Source organism: Geospiza fortis, unplaced genomic scaffold (genome assembly GCF_000277835.1).
Source record: "Geospiza fortis unplaced genomic scaffold, GeoFor_1.0 scaffold274, whole genome shotgun sequence".
In the NCBI taxonomy this organism is placed as follows: domain Eukaryota; kingdom Metazoa; phylum Chordata; class Aves; order Passeriformes; family Thraupidae; genus Geospiza; species Geospiza fortis.
The window spans coordinates 779,093-794,474 of NW_005054485.1; the positions used below are offsets into that span (position 1 = coordinate 779,093).

At 42.5% G+C, this 15,382-nt stretch overlaps 1 protein-coding gene across 1 annotated transcript in view; it reads right to left on the reverse strand.

Annotated features, from left to right (window-relative positions):
• TRABD2A (TraB domain containing 2A) overlaps positions 1 to 15,382 on the reverse strand; it is a 100,479-nt gene that overhangs the window by 41,729 nt on the left and 43,368 nt on the right. The window lies entirely within an intron of this gene.

A 15,382-nucleotide genomic window follows, 5' to 3' on the forward strand; every position in this document is an offset into this window, starting at 1 on the left:
TACCACAGCTTAGGAGTCTGCAGTCACACATGGCTTGGGACTTGTGTGCACTGCAAAACACACTGCACTCAGATCACTGCACAAACTGGCACAGCTGAATGAACTAAATCACCATAATCCTTCCACATTTCATTTTATTCTTCATATGTTCTGACATTATTTAATAAGTATTTGATATCAAATAAATGCTTATGGGACTTACTACATTAATGAAATAAATGCACAATTACAATTAATTTGTAACATTTCTGACAAATTTGGGTTTCAAGCTTGTCATATCTCGAGCTTTCAAACCAAATGGGCACAGAAATCAAAGGACTTTTTAGACTTAGAAACAGGCAAGCTAATTTATGAGGTCTTCCCAGGACAGGGACTCTCACTGCAAACTAAATGTGCCTTTCTGTAATACGCTAAGGAGCTAAAAATAACAAAATTGATTGTGAACTCCTGGGTCTCTATCTCAGTACATGAAGATTTATTACAACAAATTTTGGTGGGGTTTTGGTTTGGTTTGGTTTTTTCATTTTTGGTCAGGTTGTTTTAATTCCAAGGTCAAAAAGGTCACCAGAACTTCCTCTTTGGAGATAGCATAGTACTTCACAACAGTTATGGTAAAATGAAAGGATAATCTCAGGTGGATCAAATCAAAATGTGGGAAGCAAAAATCAGGATCAATACAAAAATAAACATGACGAATTATTGAGAAGGTACTCATACCACCACAGGATCTGTGGGTGGCAAGGCATTAGAAAATTTGTGAATCAGCAACATGATGTTTCTGCCAAAGCAGTTTCCAGTAGTGTAATACATAACAACTGGGAGGTAATTAAGCTGTCCTATCCAGTCCTGTCAAGGCCTCTGCCAGTCTCTTGCATTCTGTTTTGTACACTACTGAGACAGAAACAATTTCAGAGTCCAGAGGAGAGGAGGAAGACTGTTCAGAGGTTTGCAAACATAAGTTACCGGAAAGGATGAACATACTAACTTAATCAGTTCAAGACAAAAGAAGCCTGAGGAAAGAAATAGGCATCACCACAGTTCATCCTGCCTACAGAAGACAGTTAACAAACAAAAAAATCAGCAAATTATGGTCCACAAGAAGAAGACATCAGCTTGCAACAGCAAATGTGTTGGATATGAGGTGAAGCTAATATGGGAAGGAAAGAAGAGGAATGGATTTCCCAGGTCACTGTACAGTTTCCAGCACTGCACTTAAGACACCATTAGCTTAATTTTCATGCATCATTTTGGTTTAGTTTTACCTTGGGACAAGAAAATCAATTTAATTCAGGAAGTCTTTTTAAGGGTCATAACCAAATGCTCTCATGCTGTAAAGTATATGCTTCTTCAGGCATGAAGACAGCAACTCTAGACCGATAAACTGTTAGGAAAGGCTGAGTTGCAACATCCTTGTGATAGTTCTTCAGCCTTTGATGCCTAACTCATCATGTGCTTACTGCTCTTGTCAAGCTGTAGTCTTAAGGAAAGGATGCTCCAAAAAAAGGCTAATTTCAGAAAGTAAAGTAAGTAGAATACTGTATATTACCTGTATTTAGAAAAAAAAGGCAAAAAGGAAACAAGTTCTGGTTTTACAAGTCATACTAGAATTCATGGACAAAACCAAGCAAGGTGTCTCAAACTGTCATTTCCGAGAACAGTAGTATTAACTGAATTGCCCAGGTCCATCTCCATTTTGAAGTGACTTAGGGATTTTTGCTTTCTGAAAGTTTGTTCCCTTATTTTCCCAGTTATCTCTGAAACATTCCTCATTTTCCAGGTCAGGCTACTTTGCCCAGAACTTTCCCATTTCACATGATACCAGAATACCATATCTTACCAGCCCTGAAAAAGTGATTGCTGAAATTAAACCAAGAGCTCTATTGACTGATAGGTTGCTCCAGCCTCTAGTCTTTTTTGCAAATTTGTTCCTCCCTATTAAAAAGGTTTCAGCTGCTGCTGTAACACTGTGTTGGTTTTGGATGGGCTAGAATTAACTTTCTTCACAGTGTCTAGTACGGGGCTGTGTTTTGGGTTAGTGCTGCACATGTGGTTAATAACATAGAGATGTTTTTGTTATTGCTGAGCAGGGCTTAGACAGAGTCAAGGCCTTTCCTGCTTTTTGTACTGCCACGCTGGTGAGGAAGTTGGGGGATGGCTGGGAGGATGGGAAGGGACACAGCTAGTAAAGGTGACCCAAACCGACCAAAGGGATATTCCAGACCATGAGACTTCTTGCTCAGTGTTTTAGGATGAGGAGAAGAAGGAGGAACAGGGAACATTTGGAGTGATGGAATTTGTACTCCCAAGTCCCTGTAAGACGTGAGGGGGCCCTGCAAGTGTTTGGAGGTGCCAAACACTTGCCCGCCCATGGGAAGCAGGGAATGGGTATGGCTTTTGCTTTTCCTTTTAAACTGTCTTTATCTGGGTTGACCATGAGTTTTCTACCTCTTACCCTTCCACTTCTCTCCCTGATCCCATTCATGTGGGAATAACCAAGCTGCTGCCTGCGGCTTGGTTGCTGGATTGCTGACTGGGATTAAACCACAACAACTACAAACCTGAAATTGGGTAAAAGCCAAATATTGTATGCACAATAATTAAGAGCCACTGACGTGGTTTGAGAGGATGTAGGTTTTCCGGGATATGCTGTGGTCATACTAGTGGGGTTCAGATTTGAATATCGGCACCTGGTGTGGCCAGTGGGTACTTTGGATACGCCTCTGAGAACACAGGACTTAAAAAGCAGAGCACTCCCCTGAAAAGCTCTCTTAAGTTTCCAGCAAGAAAAGAGTTCAGATCTCTCCCCCTGTCCCAGCTGCCGGCTCGGCGGGGGGAGGAGAAAGCCATGCAGTCGTGGAGTAAGTCAGGCCTTAGACAGAGATGAGAAGTAAGCCTGGCCCAAGAGTAGAAGAGTAAAAGAGCACCGAGAAGTATCAGGCAACTCCCCCCACCCCGCCCCCGGGAGACAGAGAAAGAGAGAATGACGGTGCTTGAGACTGTTACCTTGAAATTTGATATCATGTGCTCGCAGCACAGTCCAGCCTACAAAAAAAGGTTTTGCAGCGAGAAAGTGTCCAGCCACTTTTAAGAGCTTTTAACCCCTTTTTAGACAATGAAAACCTTACAGAACATTAACCTTCCCTAGAAGAAAGATAGAGTAGAAGATGAAAGAAGAAATGAGCAAGTGTGATAAAAGTCTAAGCAAGTAAGAGATGTTAGAAGAATAGAGAAGAATCTCAGGTAGGAAGAGATGATAGAGTAGCTTGCTATCTCTTCTTGTATAGTCATAGACAGAACCATGTTCCTTGTGACATAGAAACTACATCCAGAGAGAGGCGATAGCTCAGAACCAAGATAGTTCAGTGTTAATACCCCTCAGCCCCAAAGAGTGAAATTTGAAGAAGACAAGTGTCCCAAAGGTGAGACTGTGCCTTTTTTAAATCAAGACAAAGCATCCTTAAAAAAACAACCCTAGAAGCAGCTCTAGTCCATTTTCAGTAGTAAGAGCACTAGACATGAAAGAAAGTCATGATAGCAGATGTTCTCTGAGGAGTGCCAAGAGTGACATAAAAACGCACAAAGTTTCAACAGTGTTTCCTAGAGAAGCCTGTGGCACAAGAAAAACTCCTCTCTTCTTGAAGAATTAAGAATTGATTATCTACAAAGTAGTGACAGACCAAGAGTCAGTGATTTGAGAGATAGATGTATTAGAAATTTAGTGAGAAGAAGAAGAAATGTATTTGTAAAGTTTTCATTTTCCCTATGTGTTTCTTTTTACTTGTAGTTTAGTTAATAAACTTTTACTTCTAAGTAAAAAACTGCTTTGCTTATTCCTAGTCACATCTCACAGCAAACACCAGAAAGAGTGTATTTTCATAAGAGCTCTAGCATTGTGCCAGTGTCAAACCATGACAACCATCTAGAGCAGTGAAAAGAAATGTATGCAGAGAGAAAGTCAGCAATCAAAATAATATGATAATCTTCCCAAAAATTAATATCTGAGAAGACAGACTATAGAAAAGCATATGCTCCCTGGCAGTTTTGTTAAACTCCACAAACCCACAAGATATGAAATATTTCTGTTTGTTACATGACAAAATAAGTCATCTTGGAGATTATTTACATAGTGGTGGTTATAATTTTCTCGGAATCATGAGATCTGGTGATAAAAAATTCATCTACATCATATGAGCTCAGTATCTGTCTGCAAAACAGCTCAGTCAGGAACTTTAATAACTGCCAACTGCAGGTCCTTCAATTTCAATTTTATTAAATTAAACCAGTCAGTTTATCTTATAAACCTACTTAATATACCAAGTGTCGTTGTTATTAGCTGTTAATTTAGTTATTGAGCAGAAATTATTCATGGATACCCAGAGAGCTCAGAGGCCACTCAACTCATTCCTACAGCACAGACCTACTCTCAAGACATTTCTAGTAACCAGAAAAGGTTGCTGAAAGTGAGACTGCAGCCGAGGGACTGCAGTAATCTCTACCACAGATGAGTCCCTTCTACAAGTCTTTATGCCAGAAGGTAAAAAAAAAACCCAAAAATCCCACTGAAATAATAAGTCTCACAAAGAGAATTCTGATTTTCCCATACTCCAATCCTTATTGAGAAATCATGTCTCTACCAAACCGTATCTCCCAACTCCATGTCTTTCTCAGATCCCCTTCACATGTGTCACCTCCCATCACACTGCTGCTTCAGCTTAACGCACTCATATGCACACACACACACACACACACACACACACACACACACACGCACACTCGAACAGGAATGTGTGTCACAGAATCACAGAAATCACAGAGTCATCTAGGTTGGAAAACTGCTTTGAGGTCATAAATCCAACCTATGACCAAACATCACTTTGTCAAACAGACCACAGCACGAAGTGCCACATCTAGTCTTTTTTACACAGCTCCAGGGTTAGTGACTCCGCCAGGCTGCTCCCTGGGCAGCCTGTTCCAATGTCTGTTCAGCCTTCCTGAGAAGAAAACTTCTCCTGATTCCAACCTAACAGAATTCACAGGTAGAGAGTTCTACTCTTTCCAATCTGCATAGAACAGCTGGATCTTTTAATGGCTGCCAAGATAGCAAGCAAACAGGCACTCTTGGAAATGCTGGGCAGAAGGAAATCAAAGCTATCAGAATTTCAGAACAAGCCCAGGAAGTCAGCACAATGCATATCCATCCAACTTTCTGAAAATCAGTGGTTTTTCAAAACGGGCTGTCCAAAGAGAATCAACCTATGATTGAGTTCCTGTGTATAAGATATTGCATTTCAATAGTCCTGTGACTCTTTCAGCCCAATTCAAAATCACTGGAAGTCAGTAGGACTAAATAAAATTTAACTTTTACATGCAAATATAAGGAGAACTAAAATTTAAAAATTCAGAGATACAAAAATATCAGAGTCCTTCCAGGTTTCATGTTGTCACAAAATTAAAGTTACACTGCAATTCAAAACAGGGAGATCTTACTGAAACTCAGAAAATTCTAGTGGAAAAATAAACCCTTTCCCACACACTTTTAGTTGTACCTTCAAAAGCCAGACCTAGAAAATATGATTCCTTGCCTTCTGGCTATGAACAATCCAGTGGGGAGGGAGAATAAGCATCAGCTACCAGGGCTGTGCTGAAAGACCCTTTAAGCTACAGAACTCAAGGATGTGGCTTGTATTCCCCAAGTCAGTCTTCCTCCTGATTTACTCCCTGTGATAACAATGCTGTATCAATGCTAATAAAAAGTGTGAGTTGTATGTGCAAAAGGTTCAAATCTCCTTTGACCTGAGTTATATCACATTTCCAAAAACATCACCGCCTGAGATCACTGAAAGATGATTGTTTGCACCTGTCTTTGTCTATCCTGCCATCTTTGCTGTAAGCATAATCCATGGAAAAGATACTCAGCAAAGGAAAGTTAGCCACAACCTCTACTCTGGTCTAGGCCAGAAAGTGTGCTGATGCTTTCCCTCAGCATCTCTGTTACATAGCAACACAGCTGACAGCACGGCCAAACCAGCAAGAAACCATCTTCTCACCTCCAGCAATCTGAGCTGTTACATTGCACTAACAGCTGGAAAATCACTTGTTCACACTCCTTCTGCACCGACATTGATGATGGCACTGTCACAACACAGGCAGAGTAATTGTGAGGAGATTCAGACCTAACATCTTTTAACAAACAGTCTCACTGAAAAGAAATGGGACCCTTTAAATACCTCTTTCAAAAATCCAGAATTATGCAGACTTTGGGTTATCCCGGCAAAGATTTTTAGATGCAGACTGGAATATAAGAGTCCAAATAATATTGAGACTACAAACACTTGTTTTTGTAACCCACCTGACTCTTTTCAAAATCCGCTTCAGCCAATAGATATTTATTTATATCTTACAATTTACTGGCAAGCATCACATCTAGGAGCAAAGGGATGCTCCTCAGACTGCAAGAAGCCTACAGGAAACTGTACATTACCCCCTGCACTAAATACAAGCCCATCAACACGACACATAGGCTTGAACTAAAACTTGCCATGACCCAGCTTAACTCATTTAACCATGAGAAAAAGCACTCATGAGACAAAACTCTCAAGAACATTATCTTCAGGCTGCAAAACACATCTGCCAACACACCCTCTTCCCCAGCTGAAAGGCACTTACCCTCCCTGCTGTTTTCTTAACAGGCCCATCAGTGACAGAAATGTGAAGTACTGTTCCAGTCTCCAAAATAATTCATTTACACTCACTAGAGCCCTGAAAATAAAGAAATCAGGAGACAACAGCTATCCTCCCCTCCACAAAAGTATGTAAAGTCACTGGTGCAACACTATCCTCTGAAGCACTTGTGTTTTAGAATATAATCTTTCCAAACATGAAAATCTAATTCCCGCTAGAGAAACTGAGGTCTGTTAAGAGGAAAAACACAAAACGCCCAGCTACTGCTGGGTCTCTGCCATACTGGGTCACTGTCAATCGTAATAAAATTTATGGTAAAATTAAACCAACATAAAAAAACAAATCCACATTCACTAAATCCTTTAATAGGAAAAATCATAAAGAAAAGCAGCATCACCTGAGATTAAAAGACATATTAACAGATCAGTGGAGAAAGTAAGCAAAATAACACCATTCTGGTATTTGCTTTTGTCCTATGTAATTATTTGTCTGTTGCTTACAGGACAGATTTTGTACCCATCCAAGGAAATGTATGTATTGTAATCTTGATGCATTCTTTCTACTTGTTTACCAAAAATACATTCTTAGCTCTTGAAAGAAAATATGTGAAATCTATTTATTAACATAGCTTCACTGCATGTGAAAAACCTAGACTTCCTGGGGAACTAAATCCACCTTCATTCAAAGCAGACAGGCTACCTCCCATGTCACCTCAGCTTGCCTTGCAGTAACAACTCTGTTCTCCCTCCCTAAAAGGCTACTGAAATGGCTTGTTACTAATAAGGGAACTAGATTCTCAGGCTAGGAAAGGAACAGGAAAAAAAAAATGAACCTAGAGTGTGAAAGCATGTGGCCAGGCTGTATTTGTTTAGGAAAGTCAACAGCAGAAGCAGCATGCTACCATCCTCTGTTCCCGTGGACTCTTTTGCTACTGCTATTTCCAAGTACTGGCACAGCAGTATTCATTGCAACATCTCCCTGACAGCTCCACACAGCGCTGTTAATCCTGATATTATACAAGGAACAGAAGGCACAGTACAGGCAGAAATGCAAGGGCAGGTCTCAGAATTAAAGCCAGGTCTTCCTATTATAATTTCTCAGCCTGGAAACACGAGGCTCTTTTTCCATCCCATATTATCCCAATAATAATCACAGTATAGCCTTTTTCAAACTATCATCAAGATTACATTAACATGTTCACGGTTTTGTTTCAAGCTTAGGCCTCTCTGGTCTTTTCACAAAACTTTTGGTAGAAAAGTGTTTCCCCCAGATCCTCAGAGCATCTCTAGTCAAAGCCCACTGCAGAACTGGCAATCAGGAATTGCAGTGCTGCCACAGACCTGGCCGAGGACACAGAGCATAGGTGAGACATGGAAGGCACTACATAACCTGATCACCCTGCTCAAGGTACACGGGAGTTTGCAGGAACAAAACAGCAACAACACCCACTTCCCCTGCAGCACACAGGACCTGTTTGCAGAAACTTGCCTCCAGCCACCATTTGCAAGTAAGACTCTCCATCTCCTTCTCCTGAACAACAAAGCCTGCTCCTACTCTACACCTTGTCTTGCAGGCTTTGCCTGGCATTCTTGAACACATCCTTTGGGCTCAGACTTCTTTCCTTTTCACTGAATGCCAGGTCTCTGTATGTGTCAAAACTAATCACTGCAGAGCACGATGGAGCAGAGGTAAAGGAGAAGAGACTATGCAGCCAGGTGTTCTGACACCAAGAGCACGTGTTTGGAGCTTCTGATCCCTGATCTCCCACTTCACATACCCCAGTCCTACAACATCATCAGTGCTCTACGCTCATCTCTTCAAGGGGAGATTCATTGTGCATAAGTAGGAGACTTGCAAAACATGCTACACTGCAATGCAGGGTCCAGGCCAGCCTAGCTTATGTCATGTGAACAATTAACATGGATATTTCAGCACACTGTTCCTCTGAATCTACTACAGTGAGATACTTACGCAATAGCATTTGTTGCATTCTAATTCACTCCTTTATGGAACCACATCTTGTTCAGCTCTCCCTCCTGGCTACAGCTGGATAAGAAGTTAGCCAGGCCTTGGAGGGATGCACCAGCTGTAGTACCAGTTCATCTGCTACTGCACTGCATCCCAGCTACCTCTAGCAGACAAAGTAAAAGCTAGGAAACCATGACCTCAGAGGACAAAAAACCTGGAAAACATTTAAGGCCAGCACTTACTAATTCAGCTGTCCTGATTAACATTCTTTGACCTGTTGGAACTGTGGGAAGTAGTAAAGGTAAAAAGATTTCAAGAAAGCTGTAAAAGCAGGCCTTAGAAATAGAAAGAACAGAAAACTTAGAACTAGCTGCAGCTGCAAAATCTGAAAGTAGAAAAAGTTACAATACAGCAAGCAAGGACATGAAACAATAGCTTGAGTTTTAGGCTTGGCTAAGACCTTAAGATTGCAGAAAAATATGCTTAGCGAGATAGTAGAAGGTTTTAAGCTTAATAATGAAGTATTGTGTATTGTTAATAGGGAGCAGACAAGCAAGCACTGTGTGAAGCAAGTGTATGTGTGCTTTTAGTGACTGGCTAGAACAGTTGTCTGTAAGCTTTAGCAATATGCTATTGGCTAGAAAGTTTTTGAAATGCTCTTTAACAAAGAAATCTTTAGCTGCTGCTGGCAAGACGTGAGCTATTACCATCTTTCTATTGTTTCAACTATGTAATGAGGATGATGCTTCAATAAAAGCTCAAGGAACATATCCAAGCAGTCCCATCCTGTTCATGAAAAAAACACCAACACAGGAACAAGTAACACTGTTTATCAGAAGGTCCAGATCAGCAGACGCACAAATCACATTACAAGGTAGATGGTTGAATGGAAACTTCTCTTGTAGATCCAGTCCCAAACTAGCTCCTTTTCCTGTGCTTCCTTCTCATTTCTAGGGAGGTTATCTACTTCCACTTTGAAAGATCAGTGGAGACAACAGGTAAATAAGTCTGTTAATGTGTCTCATTCTCCTGTAGAAGATACAATAATTTTTTTGCTACAGTATACCACTGCTAAGAGAATATCTGGATCCTCTTCTCATCCTTTCTAATTTCCTTGCTTCTAAATGCAATATTCTGCATGAATTTTCCACCATGTTGTGCTGTGTCCAGTCATCACTGGACCCTTCTCTGGTCTGCAAGCCATTAAATATATGTCTTCTACATTTTCTGAGTAATCCAATCTCTAGATTTTGGAATGACAAGCTAGAATAATAATTCTTAGTTTTTACAGATAAGCAGTGAATGCAAAATTGACATTAATGAGTCAGGCTGCACTGTGATGGTGGGAACTGCTATGTTCAATCTCTGTCCAGGATTTTCATGTTTTACTGCTCACTGGAAAGAATGTAGGTGAATAAAAGATGTCTTCTTGTGCAATTTTCAGTTGTAAACTGCTAGCTCAGGAGAGGTTAACTGATCTACAAAGCATAAATGGAGTGCTTGTAATGTCTGATTAGATGGAGCACAGAAATGCAAATTAAATTCAGTAGAGTCTACGATGTAGCAGGCTGCACATCAGGGGCAGGCTTACTAGTCATGTCAGCACAAATCAAAAGACGAAAAGGTTAGAAATACTTTTGTCAGCCACGCAGAAAGAGGGCTCTCTGCTATGACAGGTGATACCACTAATAATTACTGATGTAGTACTAGGCAATCTTTGGTACATTTCTGCAGACAACTTGCAGTACAGCATTGCAAGATTGCAGTCAAATAGAAACCATAATGGGCTACGATCCAATGGGCTCCATACCTGTTTTTCCACACTCCAGCCTGTCTGCTTCTTCCCAACACAAGCCTTTCTTGTGAGTCTACAAACCCCTTGCCTAGCCCTTGCCTAGCCACAAATCAGCACAGGGATTCATGGCTGGCAAAGCCATGTGGAGTCCTCACTGTTTCACCAGGACAAGTTGTGAGACTCTCCACAGGCGTCCTCAAATGATCTGGACATCTAAAACCTGAAGTGATATATGAAAAGTGATAGAGAACATCAAGCATCTCTCTCATGAGCTCTGCCCCGTGTTTTTAATTCTGCAGTTAAGCATTGCTTTATGTAGCTGCCACTCCATTTGCCCCCTGAAGTGATGCATAACAAGTGACTCACCCCTACATCTCAGGGGCAGAGCCTGGTGTAAGAATAACCACCTTGAAAAACCTTAGAGCCAAATTCTGCAAGGCTACACATTGCTTGAACATTAGAAAAAAAAGAGTAGGAGCAGATATGCATGAAATGTAAACACTCAAGAGCAACCAGATGTCTACAGGGCATGCTGAGTGCCTGCCACTGACATATCTTGAAGAAGCAGAGGCGAAAGGAGTGATGCCAACACTAGGATCTGTTCCATTGTGCCACTTACCAGGCGCTGTCACTTACTCAATGACTGCAGTATCTCTCAGACTTATAGTCTCTGTCCTTGAGAAATTTGACTTCAGCCTTCTTCACTCCTGCACCAACCATTCCACAACCCATTTTCCCACAGCTGCTCATGCTGGGCAGTTTTGAAGGCTAAACCAGCAATCCCTTTGCTGTTTGACTCATGCTGGGACAGAGCTGCTTCCTACCATGGTTCTGCCACTCTAAAATAAGATGGCATGTGACTGACAATAAGATCATCTTCCTGGTAGGAGCTGAAGATGAGAAATGAATTGGCTTCATTCACCACTCTCTGAGACCTAGACACTTCACCAGATTTTCATTCCTGTGAGTCTTAGCAACAAGATAGTACCTTAATTTTCTCCTGCCACTCATATTAGAGGTCATAGCAGAGATAAGGGATGACTGCTCCTACTCAAATCACTCTGAGGCAAGTACAGTTTCTGCCTTCATTAAAACTAAATGCAGTAGAGCTTTCAGAAAAGTGCTTTCCCAGCTGTATTAACTCTTAGCTATGAAAGCCCATCAATAAAATCCTCTGCTGAAACTGTCTGTGGCCAGGATAAAATTCCTGCTATCAGCTAACTAATCTGCAATCACTCGCCTCTAGGGACTGAAGGGGATGGAAGAAAGCATCTTGGCCAGGGCAAATGTTATTAGAAGCTGAGTAAGCTATTTACAGGATGCTTGAAAACCTCATGCAATATTTACAATACCTAATGTGAATACTCATACACTGGTGAATCTCCAGGTTTCCATTCTATGACATACAGCTAGACCTTGGGTGATAAATTGACTAGTTTCTAGGATTGCCAGGCTGGATTAAAACATAGTGAGAGCAGAGAGCAAACAGAAGTTCAAGCAAACCAGCAGTGCCAATGCAAACACTTGTGCTCTGACACTGTAGAGGCTGGCATTTGCAAGCAGAGATCCTGGGACTGAAGATGATCACAGTCAATTTGGTATGAGATCCCAACTTCAAAGCAGATGTTCCTCCTAATTCAGCAGTAGTGCTCCTCTGCATGGCATGGGTGACTGGGAAAAAAAGGAAGGGACAAAGAGGGGGAAAAAAAAGGCTCTGGACAGAAGCACTGCATTGTGCTCTGGGACAGTGTAGCAACAGGGAGAACCTCTGGCTCACTGAAAGTCCTTGAGAAAGGCAGGTGAGCATATAAAACCAGGAACCTCAGCTAGGGAGAAAATAACTGAGAAAATGCAGCCGCTCTAGAGCAAATGACTTGTTGCCAGCCTTGAAACAAGTCACGTTTTTGTTCCCTCTGCCAGGCAGAAGATGACAAATGTCCGCACAGCTCTCACCACCAGACCCCGGGAAGCTCTTTAGTCTACAGTGGAATGGCACTATCTATGTACAGCACGTGCTCTGGTGAACCCACATCATCAGCCCGTGCTCTGGCCTCCCCTTCCCAGCTGGAGGGAAGGGCATTCCTTTCTACTTCACAAGGGGCTGTCAGTGAGTGGAAACCTAAGCCTTATCCCACCCCTCCCTGCACCTCTGGCTGTGCAACCTGCAGAGCCTGCAGATGTACAAATCCAGCCAGGAATGCAGTCCTGCCTGGAGGGTATTTTCAAGCAATGTGTAGCAAAGTCTTGGCAGTCAAACTGGCAGGAATCTGGGCTTCTTTCTTGGCCATCTCCTGGCACCACCCAGAGCATGCACACTGAGGCCAGGAGCACAGTGGGGAGACCTGCTGCCCTGAGCCCTGCACACATCTGCCAGGACATCACACATACTCTGTGCAATGCTGAAGGAACAAACATTCAGCAGACACCAGCTTCCAGGAGGCTTGCTGCCACTACATCGGGAGTTCAAACAGCAATACTTTTGCAGGGCTGATGCCTGTCACCCAAGAGTCAGGAAAGTTTGCTTAATGGTTGCCTTTGTCTTTAAACACGAAGTTAAAGTGCCTGCTTGATTACAGTCAGAGCTCAGGCATTCACTACACTGGTTTGCATCAGACCTATCCAACTGTGAATAACAGTGTGTATTCCAGGAAAAATACATGAAAGGAAAAAACCAAACCAAACCAACAAACTTCTGGCCAAGGGTTGATTTTAAATTGCAAAAAGGAGCCAGGCAAGAATGCAGTTAAAACTCACTTCTAGATCTGTCCCTTTGTGCTTATTCCAGAAAAGAGTAGGAGCCCAGACTTTGGCAAGGGGAAAGAAAAAAGAATTCTGCTCATCCTGAAGAGGAACAGGACTGAATTTCTGATGCCTGTGGCGTTCAGAGGCAGTGGAGAAAATGACAGCAGCAGGATTATATGGAGCATCATAGTACCAGGCAAACCAAATTTGACTTGAGAGTTTCTATAAAACTAGGCCCTGGATGTGGGACAAAAGGAAGAATGACCATCTGAAGCAGCAAATGGGAGTAACTTAAATCTCTATGCTTTTACCTCTCCCCTTCTTCAGCTAGACACACACACCTCGGTGTTTGTCATTGCTGTGAATGCAACTATGTGAGCACCAAGTAACATTTCATTTAACTTCTGCAATCAACAGTGACATCTGCCCTAAAACACACAGCTGTTAAGATAGGGAGAGAAGAAGAAAACCCAGCTGAAGGGAAAGTAGAACTGAACATGAATGTTTCTATTAACACTGTGTCCAAAGCTCTTGACCACTCTGTTTCTGCCTTGCATGGCAAATGCCCTGACTTGGCGAGGTCTAGCACCATGCAGCAATTCTACTGACCTGCTTGAACCAACAGGCTCTCAAGAACTCCCCAGCATCTATATTAAGAGCAAGAACAGAAAAGCATGCAGCACACGGGACCCCAGCTGTGTAACTAGGCAGATACTATTGAGTCCCTCCATCACTCCACTGCACAGCCTGAGAACTTGCTTGATGCCAGCATCCAGTCCTGCACTCCTTGACAAACCACAGCCACCAGCTTGGAGTTCAGCAAAGCAGCCTGCAGGGTGGCTCCTTCCAGAGAGGTATTCCTCTGGTAGGAGGATACATAAAAACAATTATGGGTGAACATACATCTCCTAAACACAATGGTATGTGGAAACACCAATTTCTCCTCTCTCAGTCACACAGAATCACAGAATTAACTAGGTTGGAAAAGACCTTTGAGATCACCAAGTCCTAACCTAACATCACCTTATCAACTAAACCAGACTCTAACTCATTTAGGTTCCTGAGCTAAGGACGTAATTCCTCTAAATTTTAGATGTCTGCTTAGCTGCATGTGCAATCATACATGGTAAATGGAACATGAAAGCAGTGCCACGGACTTCCCCCTGCAAGCCCATGACCTCTGGAGGTTACAAAAGCATTATGCTCCAGCACAGAGGCAACCCATCTTCCCTAATCCACCACAACAGGGAGCAGATACACTCAAGACAGGTCTTCAAAACACCATAATAGCCTTGAAATACTACCTGTTAGAAAATTACCTGAGCAAGGCAATGTCTTTGGCCAGGTTTCCAACCCTCACTAAGCATGAGGAGGACAGAAGAGATACTCCCACCTAACTACAATGCTATCTCTAACAGTGACAACATTTGGAAGCAGATTTGCAATTGTGACAATGAGCTCCAACTATTTCTTTGGTAAGCTGGAAATTTTAACTTTTGTTGTCAAACTGGACAAGTCTAAAATAAGAATCAAATTTTGGCCAAAAGTAGATTACTCCCAGGGAATTCATTACAGTGCCACTGCGTATACATGCTGCAGCTTCCTCCGACAGTATGAACCTCAGCTGGGGAGGAAATACTGAGAGTATGAATAAGAAGAGTGAATGAATTCAGGTACCTACCATCACCACTGCTGCCACAATTTCCCACCTCAATGCACCACAGGGTCCCTGACACTGCTGCTGTCCCAGTAACCTTCAGAAAGCACTGCTCTGGGGACCAACCCAGGCATCTTAACAACAGCACACAGGAAAGTGTCTAGTATTCCAGGACAGCCTTGAATTAAGGGGACCTGGAAACACAGACGCTTTTTAAATCATTCCTCATCTGTCTGGTGCTTGCTGTGTTCAGTGCCAAACATCAATGGCAAGCTGGGGCTGTTATCACTTACCAAAATCCCAGCCCCCCACCTATCAGCACCAGGTATGGGATATGAGGGTGGATATGAGGGGACTAGTGTCATACCACACACTCACAGGGCATGCTGCCCACCTGCCGTGGATCCCTGCACCTGTCACACTCTGGGGGCCATCCCCTACCCTGTGCCTGACAGAAACAGGCCCTTTACAGTGTCCTGGAACAGAGGGAAACCATTAAGGTTAAGGCAGGGCCTTAGTGAGACAAAGGCACTGTTGAA